Source organism: Glycine soja, chromosome 9, assembly GCF_004193775.1.
Source record: "Glycine soja cultivar W05 chromosome 9, ASM419377v2, whole genome shotgun sequence".
In the NCBI taxonomy this organism is placed as follows: domain Eukaryota; kingdom Viridiplantae; phylum Streptophyta; class Magnoliopsida; order Fabales; family Fabaceae; genus Glycine; species Glycine soja.
This window is the reverse complement of record NC_041010.1, coordinates 23105277-23114242: the sequence shown is the minus strand read 5'-3', so window position 1 is coordinate 23114242 and position 8966 is coordinate 23105277. Positions and strand designations below refer to the sequence as shown.

General features: G+C 47.5%; 1 pseudogene; it reads left to right on the top strand.

Moving 5' to 3' along the window:
- The first annotated feature begins 5298 nt into the window (after positions 1-5298).
- Positions 5299-7953, top strand: LOC114368271 (annotated as a pseudogene).
- Positions 7954-8966: the final 1013 nt, after the last annotated feature.

Sequence of the window (8966 nt, the reverse complement as noted above, 5' to 3'; positions counted from 1 at the left end):
AAGCAAGAGGGAGGGTGATTGATGCGTTGCATCAAGAAGCGACTATATGGATGGATAGGTTCGCCTTGACCTTGAATGGAAGTCAAGACCTCCCGCGTCTATTAGCCAAAGCAAAAACCATGGCCGAAGTGTGTACGGCCCCCGAGGAGATTCATGGGCTAATCAATTACTGTCAACACATGATAGATTTGATGGCCCATATAATTAGGAATCATTAGGTTCTCTTGTAACACCTTTGTATAATCTTGGCTAGATGAAAGCTTTGTTCTTTTTATAAAATGAGAAGTTATGGACTCATCACGTTATCTAAAAACCTTGGGGTGGATCCAAGTGCTTCGATCATCCATTTGCATACTCATGTTTTGGTGGCATACTCACCGTTGTTTATTTCTTTAGGAATTTCATCATAACTAAGAAAACACCAAGGCACCCCTATAACACTCGATCCAGAAAAATGGATAATGAAGAGGGCGTGCAGGAACAGATGAAAGCTGATCTATTGGCCTTAAAAGATCAAATGGCTTCCATCTCGGAGGTCATGTTAAAACTCCAGAAAACCATAGAGGATAAAGCCACGACAACCGCCTCCAGTACGGTTAGGGAAGCGGAGCCGGTACTGCAACCCGCTTTAAATTCGGGCCGAGACAGAAACACGGCCGTATTTGGTTGAAGGTATAGTCCGCAAGCTTATCCTTATGGTACTGCAACCCGCTTCACCCCCCGTGCCACCCCGGAAGATTTAAGCCAAGCCCCTCCTTTTGAGGGGCAACTCCCGCCTTATGACGACTATCCCGGGCAAGACGATGAGGAAGGAGATACCCATCTTGGCCCCCTGCTCCACCTCAAAGATCCGTCCCCACATGAACTACCCCAACCGAACATAGTCTGCCATATCCCGGCCTCACCCACACCCGTAAAAGAATCTGTTCCCTTCACGGAAGATAAGGGAAAGATTGAGGCACTTGAAGAGAGGTTAAGAGCAGTCGAGGGCCTTGGCAATTACCCATTCTCAGATTTAGCGGATTTATGTCTCGTGCCCAATATCATCATTCCTCCCAAGTTCAAAGTGCCGGACTTTGATAAGTACAAAGGGACGACATGTCCGAAGGGGCATCTTCGGATGTATTGCCGAAAGATGGGGGCGTATTCTGCGGACGAAAAATTGTTGGTCCATTTCTTTCAAGACAGCTTGGCCGAGGCAGCTGTAGCATGGTATACCAATCTGGAAGCTTCCCAGATCCGATCATGGAAGGACTTGGCAACTGCCTTCATTAGGCAGTACCAGTACAATACGAACATGGCTTCCGATCGGAACCAGCTTCAGAGTATGACTAAGCGAGAGCATGAGTCCATTAAGGAATATGCCCAAAGATGGAGAGATCTCGCAGCCCAAGTCGTACCGCCCATGACGGAAAGGGAGATGATCACAATTATGGTAGATACGTTACCCACGTTCTACTATGAAAAGCTGATAGGCTACATGCCAGCTAACTTTGCGGATCTCGTCTTCGCCGGAGAAAGGATTGAATCTGGACTACGGAAAGGCAAGTTCGAATATGCTTCCAATGTGGCCCCCAATAACAGCAGAAGAGCCCCAGTAGTGGGCACGAGGAAAAAAGAAGGAGACGTCCACGCAGTCACCACCGCCCCGACGTGGATGAAAGCACCCCAAAATATCCAAAGCTCATACCAGCCCAATCCCCCAAATTTTTTAATCCGAGCCGAAAATTCTCTCCCGACTCAAGTAAAAGGACCACCCGCAGCAGAAAGAGCGCCAGCCCAACGCACAGCTCCAGCCGCTCCCCGGCCAATTAATAATACAGCCCCCGGCACGAGCTATAAATATGCACAGCACCCGCCCCCGAAAGATAACTTCTCCCCTATTCCCATGGCATACTCCGAGTTATGGCCTTCATTATTGGAGAATCATTTGGTGGTGGCCATACCCGGGAAGGTCTTCCAGCCACCCTACCCCAAGTGGTACGACCCGGGTGCCAAGTGTGTGTACCATAGTGGAGTTCCCGGACACAATATTGACTCCTGCATCCCGTTCAAGTATAAAGTGCAGCACCTGATTAGTGCCGGTTGGCTAGCGTTTCAAGAGGAAGGCCCAAATGTTAAAACCAACCCGCTAGCTAGTCATGGAGGGGCTAGCGTGAACGCCGTCGAAAAGGACGGGCCATCGCGGGCAAAGAGGTTAGGAGAGGTGGTTACTTCTAGACGCTTCATCTATCAATCACTGCAAGCGGCGTGCATGGTCTCCCGAGGTGGAGACGAAAGGGATGAATGTTTGTTTCACCTCGGGGAGTCGCATGACATGGAAACCTGTCCCGTGGTGGAAGAATTGCTTCAGCGGCTCATGGATTACGGGCAGCTTGAAGTGTCCATAGGAGGGAGGGAAGAACCACAAATTTGCATGCAGTCGGAAGAGAAGAAGGTTCCTCTAACCCCCAAGGCCCTAGTAATATGTTTTACTAGGAAAGGGACCGGCTCCACACCCATATACCCCCGGACGGCACCCAAGCCAACACCATTTGCATATCAAAGTAATAAGGCCGTTCCGTGGAAGTATACCCCTCCCGCGTCCAGCGAAAGAGTTGTAACCGAAGTTGACTCCCTATCAGCTAAGGTAACCAACATCACCGGCCTCAGTGGCGTAACCCACAGTGGTCGGGTGTTCGCTTCCCTTCACCCGGCGGAATTGCCCTCTAAAGGGAAAGCGCCCATGGTCCCAGAGCCCACAGATATAGCCACCCCCTCGAAAGAAGTAGATCCTCCAGTGGGAAGAGGGGCCGAAAAGAAAGAAAGTCTTCAAGGAAAAACAGTGACTTTGGAAGAGGCCCATGAGTTCCTCCGCCTCATCCAACAAAGCGAGTTTAAGGTAGTCGAGCAACTGAACAAAACTCCACCAAGGATCTCTTTTCTTGAACTACTCATAAACTCCGAGCCTCATCGTGCGCTGTTGATGAAGGTCCTTAACGATGCCCATGTAGCACATGATATCTCAGTGGAGGGTTTCGAAGGCATCGTTAATCATATAACCGCCAACAACTACATCGCGTTTGCAGAAGAAGAGATTCCCGTTGAGGGGAGAGGACACAACAAGGCTTTACATGTGTCGGTGAAATGTATGGTCCACGTTGTCACAAAGGTACTTATCGACAATGGATCGAGTTTAAATGTAATGCCAAAGACCACTTTGGAAAAGCTTCCCTTTAGTGAGTCACGTTTAAAACCGAGATCGATGGTGGTGCGAGCCTTTGATAGTACTCGGCGGGAAGTGATGGGGGAAATCGACATTCCCATTCAGATAGGCCCCCACACTTGCAATGTGGTGTTTTAGGTAATGGATATAAATCCCGCCTATAGCTGCCTCTTGGGAAGACCGTGGATTCATGCCCTGGGAGTGGTCCCTTCAACGCTTCACCAGAAATTAAAGTTCGCAGTGGGTGGACTTTTAGTGATAGTGTCGGGTGAAGAGGATATGTTAGTGAGCTGCCCCTCCTCCGCACCGTACGTAGAAGCGGCGGAAGAATCATTGGAAACGGCTTTTCAATCCTTTGAGGTCGTGAGCTGCGCCTCTGTGGAACCAAGTCCGTCGCTACCTTCTTTCTCCAAGGCGGCCATAATGGTGGCGCGCGTTATGCTCAGGAACGGATTTGAGCCCGGAATGGGTCTAGGCAAGGACTGCCTCGGGAATGCCGACGTGGTCGATATCAAGGGGAATCCATACAAGTATGGATTAGGGTATGAACCCGGGATGCCGGGGAGGAGGAACGTGCCATCAAGATTTCGGGCGGATAGGGTATGGCCCGGCCGTATTAGCCAGTGTTTCACCAGCGCTGGAATGGTGTCCGAGGAGGAGGTGGCCGCAATAGAGGAGGAGTTCCCTCAAGACCCACCAAGTTTTGTGCAACCATGCCACCCCGATTCCCAAGTGGGGAACTGGCGTGTGATAAGCCAGTCAGAAGTCTATACCGCTGATTCAATGTAATTAGAGCCTATAGATTTCCTTTCTCTTATGTTTTGTGAAACCTACCTTATTAAATAAACAAAGAGATATTGTTTCATCTGTTCTTGCGGTTCCACCTTTTCTCATATCATTTTGAATGTTTTTATTTCTTTTGTCTTGTTTGGTATAGATATGAGGGTCGATTCTTTGAGGATCCTAACAACGAGGGTTTGACAATCGATTTCGATCGAGATATAAGCCAAACGATAAACGAGGAAGAGGAAGAGGACGTCCTGTCACCAGAGTTGGAGAGGTTGGTCGCTCAGGAAGAATGTGAAATGAAGCCTCACCAAGAAGAAACCGAATTGGTAAACCTGGGGACCACGGAGGAAAAGAAAGAAGTAAAGGTAGGAACCGGTATGACCGCGCCTATCCGCCAAAGCTTGATAACCCTTCTTAAAGAGTATCAAGATGTCTTTGCGTGGTCATATCAAGACATGCCCGGTCTGGATTCCGACATTGTGCAGCATAAGTTGCCCTTGAATCCTGGGTCTTCCCCGGTTAAGCAAAAGTTACAAAGAATGAGACCCGAGATGTCTTTAAAAATTAAAGAGGAAGTAAGGAAGCAGTTTGATGCAGGTTTCTTAGTTGTGGCGCGGTACCCGGAGTGGGTGGCCAACATTGTCCCGGTCCCAAAAAAGGACGGCAAGGTTCGAATGTGTGTAGATTACCGGGATTTGAACCGAGCCAGTCCTAAAGACAATTTTCCCCTGCCACACATTGATATATTGGTAGATAATACAGCTAGATTCGCCCTTTTCTCATTTATGGATGGTTTCTCGGGGTATAATCAAATAAAGATGGCACCCAAAGATGTAGAGAAGACCACTTTCGTCACCCTATGGGGGACATTCTGCTATAAAGTGATGGCCTTCGGGTTGAAAAATGCTGGGGCAACCTATCAGCGTGCCATGGTGGCATTGTTCCATGATATGATGCATAAGGAAATAGAGGTCTACGTAGATGACATGATTGCCAAGTCTCGGACTGAGGACGAACACCTTGTCAATCTGCGTAAGCTGTTTGGAAGGTTGCGGAAATATCAATTAAAACTAAACCCAACCAAATGCACCTTTGGAGTAAAGTCGGGGATGTTGCTAGGATTTATCGTAAGTCAGAAAGGGATAGAGATAGATCCCGAGAAAGTGAAGGCCATCCTCGAAATGCCGGAAACACGCACGGAGAAGCAGGTTCGGGGGTTTTTGGGGAGGTTGAATTATATCGCGAGATTTATCTCGCAACTCATCCCTACCTGTGAGCCCATTTTTAAGTTGTTACGTAAGAACCAGGTGGTCCTATGGAACAGTGACTGCCAAGAGGCCTTCGAGAAGATCAAACAGAGTCTCGTGAATCCCCCGGTGCTCATGCCACCTGTAATAGGAAGACCTCTTTTCCTATACATGACCGTGTTGGACGAGTCTATGGGGTGCGTGTTGGGTCAGCATGATGATTCTGGGAAAAAGGAGCAAGCCATCTACTATCTGAGCAAGAAGTTTACCGCATGTGAGATGAATTACTCAATGCTGGAAAGGACGTGTTGTGCTCTAGTATGGGCATCACATCGGCTTAGGCAGTACATGCTCAGCCATACCACGTGGCTTATTTCCAAAATGGATCCCGTGAAATACATCTTTGAAAAAACGGCCCTCACGGGATGAATTGCTAGGTGGCAGGTGCTATTATCTGAATTCGATATCGTTTACGTCACCCAAAAGGCGGTAAAGGGAAGCGCTTTGGCGGATTATTTGGCCCAGCAACCCCTCCAGGATTATCGGCCGATGCACCCCGAGTTCCCAGATGAAGATATCATGGCCCTGTTTGAAGAGAAGCGGACGCACGAGGACATAGACAAATGGATTGTTTGCTTCGATGGGGCATGTAATGCTTTGGGCCACGGAGTAGGGGTAGTCCTTGTGTCCCCGGATGATCAGTGTATTCCTTTCACGGCTAGGCTAGGTTTTGATTGTACCAACAATATGGCCGAGTACGAAGCATGCGCCCTCGGGGTCCAGGCGGCCATTGATTTTGATGTAAAATTACTCAAGGTGTATGGAGACTCAGCTTTGGTGATACGCCAGTTGAAAGGAGAATGGGAAACTAGGGATCCGAAGTTGATACCCTATCAAACTCACATCTTGAGGTTAGCCAAGTACTTTGACAACATTTCCTTCCACCACATACCTCGGGAAGAGAATCAAATGGCTGATGCGTTGGCCACCCTGGCATCCATGTTTCAACTTGCCCCACACGGGGATCTGCCGTACATCGAATTCAAATCTCAAGGCAGGCCGACATATTGTTATGCAATAGAGGAAGAGCGGGATGGGAAACCGTGGTATTTCGACATCAAGCAGTATGTTGAGAACAAAGAATACCCACCAGGGATTTCTGACAATGACAAAAGGACGTTGAGGAGATTGGCTACTGGTTTCTTTGTAAGTGGTACCATCCTGTACAAACGAAACCACGACATGACCCTCCTACGATGCGTAGATGCCAAAGAGGCGAACTTCATGATTGAGGAGATCCACGAGGGTTCCTTTGGGACACATGCCAATGGGCATGCTATGGCCAGAAAAATCCTTAGGGCCGGTTATTATTGGCTCACCATGGAAAGCGATTGCTGCGCTCATGTCAGGAAATGTCATAAATGTCAGGCATACGCGGACAATGTCAATGTTCCGCCACATCCTCTGAATGTTATGTCCGCCCCTTGGCCCTTTTCCATGTGGGGAATAGATGTCATTGGGGCCATCGAACCCAAAGTGTCGAATGGTCACCGCTTCATGCTTGTGGCGATAGATTACTTCACCAAATGGGTCGAAGCAGCTTCTTATACTAATGTCACAAGGAATGTGGTAGTTAGATTCATAAAGAAGGAGCTGATTTGTCGATACGGACTCCCCAGGAAGATCATTACTGACAATGGCACCAATCTGAACAACAAGATGATGCAGGAAATGTGCGAGGACTTCAAGATCCAGCATCATAACTCTACCCCTTATCGGCCAAATATGAATGGGGCTGTAGAGGCTGCGAATAAAAATATTAAGAAGATTGTTCAGAAGATGACAGTGTCATACAAAGATTGGCATGAGATGTTGCCTTTCGCCTTACACGGATACAGAACCTCGGTACGAACTTCTACTGGGGCAACGCCGTATTCCTTGGTTTATGGGATGGAAGCAGTGCTCCCATTTGAGGTAGAGGTTCCTTCTCAGAGGATAATGGCGGAGTCAGGCCTAGAAGAGTCAGAATGGGCTCAAGCACGCTACGACCAACTTAACCTTATTGAAGGTAAGCGTTTGGCCACCATGAGCCATGGGCGTTTGTATCAATGAAGGATAAAGAACGCATTCGACAAGAAGGTACGCCCACGCAAGTTCAACGAGGGGGACCTCGTGCTGAAGAAAATGTCCCATGCTATAAAAGATAATCGAGGCAAGTGGGCCCCGAATTATGAAGGACCTTTCGTGGTGAAAAGAGCTTTTTCTGGGGGTGCTCTGATACTCACCCACATGGATGGCGAGGAGTTGCCCTCGCCCGTGAACTCCGATGTAGTTAAACGATATTACGCTTGAAATATGGGGCAATCGAGAGGACCGTGGCATGTTTTTATTTCTAAGTTTTTCTCATTCTTCTTGGTTTCCTCTAGGGATTCCCATTCACTGTATTTGTCTCGTTTCTTTGAAAAGAAAAGATGGGCGAGGTTTCAATCCTCCCTTTGGTTTCAAACCTTGTGTTTTAGATTTGTTATAACTTGAGCCCTCTTCGCTCGGTGTATGGGGTGCCCCAAATGCTTATCTAAAATTGAATCTAACCAGCCTTCACTAAGAAAGTCATCACATTAGGAACATTCATACATGCACATACACATGCATATTTTGTGGTAACAGGGGCAGGGCCTTCTTAGGTCACGGTTAGAAGTCGAGACAAGTTGACTGTGGAAACCAACCAAGGTAAGACGATGACCGGACACGATTGGCCATTGGATTTTTTGTTTCCTACTTACAGGTACATAGGGACGGATACAAGTGGAGATAGGGTCGCGACCAACCGATCGTTGCCCCTTCCCGGCGCTAAACAAGCAGAGAACGTCGCTGCAAGGCAGCCCAGTATCCTTTGCATTTGCAGGTTCTTTTACTATTATTTGTTTTAAATAAAGTAATCGGCGCCTAATTCTAACTTAAGTGGATTCAAGTAGGCAGAACGCTAACCCATAATAAGGAAGGAGGAGACATGGTTAAGGCTCCCCTAAAAAAATAAAAAAAGTACAGGTTAGCTCGCCTGAGCGAGCAACCCCTGTACGAAAATATAAAGAGATGGAGGGGGAACGTTTTCTTCACCCAAAACTCTTCCCCCTCACTTCAAAAACCCCCAAGCTCACGGGAACTACGAGAACAGCAGCCCCCAAGCTTCCATTGTTGAGTTTTTGCTTCCCTTTTCACGCTTTAATTCACTCCCCACAAGTAAGTGCAATTTCCCTCGGTTATTTGGCTCTCCATTGGTGTGTTTTGGTGCTTTAGGTTCTCAATTTTTGCAAAATTCGTGAAGCAATTTGCATCTGAATCCATGCTTGTTTGGTTGAATTGAGGATTTGATTGAGAAGGCCTTAGGCCTATGCTGTATTCTGAAGCAATGGGGCATGCCACATTGTCCCCATCCTCTTGCAATTTATGTCCAAACATGCACTCACCAAGTGCTCGGTGAAATGCCCCAATGATGTATGAATATGATTGTGTAAAATTGGGAGAGTGGGATTGTTTCTTATATGTAGGTACAGCATAGGAGATTCAAAATAGGTGCCCAAATACAATTCCAAGCTTAGGAACCCACACTTGTAGCTTCAATGCAAGGAAACATGCTTATGGCTAGGAATCCAAAATTTGGTTTTAGAGTTAGAAAAGCATGAAAATTAGGATTTGCTTGTGAGAGTTTTTGCTTTAATTTGGGC